This window comes from Coenobita brevimanus, chromosome 107, assembly GCF_032717465.1.
Source record: "Coenobita brevimanus isolate Jiangsu-jjx chromosome 107, ASM3271746v2, whole genome shotgun sequence".
In the NCBI taxonomy this organism is placed as follows: domain Eukaryota; kingdom Metazoa; phylum Arthropoda; class Malacostraca; order Decapoda; family Coenobitidae; genus Coenobita; species Coenobita brevimanus.
In genome coordinates this window covers 1,599,898-1,601,667 of record NC_137060.1, presented here as the reverse complement: position 1 = coordinate 1,601,667, position 1,770 = coordinate 1,599,898, and the positions used below count along the sequence as shown (strand labels likewise).

General features: G+C 41.5%; 1 non-coding gene across 1 annotated transcript; it reads left to right on the top strand.

Annotated features, from left to right (window-relative positions):
• Positions 1 to 934: 934 nt before the first annotated feature.
• LOC145416840 (5S ribosomal RNA) lies at positions 935 to 1,053 on the top strand. The gene has a single exon (XR_013900362.1). It is a non-coding gene; the product is annotated as a 5S ribosomal RNA (ribosomal RNA).
• The last annotated feature ends 717 nt before the right edge of the window (positions 1,054 to 1,770 follow it).

Sequence of the window (1,770 nt, the reverse complement as noted above, 5' to 3'; positions counted from 1 at the left end):
AAGGAATTGTGACTTGTTCAGTGTTGGTGAGAGGCTGTGTATGTGGTGTTAGAGGTAGACTGTGAAAAATGCTGACATGGTGTGTGCAGTGTGTGGAGGGGGAGCATATGGAGATTTCAGCATGAAAGGATTAGTCTTGCTGTTGAGTGTGTAGAGTATTTTTTTTTTTTTCTTTTTTTTTGAGGACATGCTATGTGCTGGAGGTGGAGCTGGTGTTAGCTGTGTGGCTAGGGTAAGGAGTGGCTGGAGGAAGTTCAGGGAGCTGTTGCCTCCTGACATTGAGAGGGCTCTCCCTCAGTGCTAAGGGATCTTTGTATGTGGCACGTGAGACCTGGGCAGTGAAGGATGAGGATGTTCATAGGCTTAAACATACAGTAATGACAATGATTAGATTTGTTTGTAGTGCATCCTTGAATGACAGGCCTTGGGAAGGGTGTTAGGACTGCAGTTGAAGAGTTGAGAAGAAGAATGGGACTTGAATGTATTGATGTAATGATGAGGAGGGGTAGGTTGAGATGGTATGGACATGTGGAGAGGATGGAGGGTGAGAGCTGTGATTGTTTAGGGTCGAGTTGTGAGAGGCAGACTAAAAAAAAGACCTGGGATGAAGTCAGAGTGAGACCTCAGGGCTACGGGACTGGACAGGGAGACTGCCAGAGATCAAGTAGTATGGAGAGATGCCATTAGGTGACCAAGGCTAACTTATGCAGGCATGTTGAAGCCTTTGTAAGCGATAGGAAAATAAACAAAGTAACCAAGGAGACAGTCATATCTCATAGTTAAGGACCATCAAACAATGCAACCCCCCTCCCCCCCCTGTCCATTTTTTTTTTTTTTAAATCGGTGCAACCCCTCTATCGATTTATTTATTTTTTCAAACAATGCAACCCCTATCCCCCCATTTATTTATTTATTTTTTTTTATTTTATTTTTTTTTAACGTTCATACCACGTTGAGTACACCACTTCCCGTCCGATCAGCGAAGTTAAGCAACGTTGGGTCTGGTTAGTACTTGGATGGATGACCGCCTGGGAACACCAGATGCTGTTGGCATCCCTACGTGTCAAGTGGGGTTGGTGGAGGATTAGTGCCCCTCCCTGTAAAACAATTAACTCTAAGCCATTGGCCACCCCGTCTGGGATACATGGCGTCTGGCAATGAATGAATAAGTGTTTCTGTAAAGCTTAGTCAGGGTGCAGAATTTGCCATTACCAGTTGTATGGTGGGAATACTGTTAGTTTAGGCCATACCTGTGGCTAAACGAGGACATATGTATATGCACTGTACAGTATTTGTGGATGTGGGAGCATCTCTTGGCCAGTCAGTCAGACCATATGATTTTTCAGAACTTCACTCGTGTAAATTTTAATATACTGCGGCCCTTCGTGATCCCAGATCCATTACTTATATATTTATATGTGATGACCATATTTTCTTTATTCCAATAAATGCATCTTTAATGTATATGCTTCCTTAATATAAATGTTTCAGTATTTTGTGTAGTGGAGTAGAGTTTATCGCCTTTTAAGACTAATGAAAAACAGCTTGATTTTGACAAGGCAGTCTTATAATTTCTGATATTTGAGAGGTAGTAAAATTAATTGTGCTGTTTAAATCTAACGTCAGTTGCTTTGCCAATGAGTGAAATATTGCTGCAACTTTTAAACAAAGTACTAAACAGACAACCAAAGAACTGCAGCTAAAAAAAAAAAAAAAAATGCATGCTCCTGGTGCAGGCCAAAAATTATTTGAAACATCTCGACATATTGC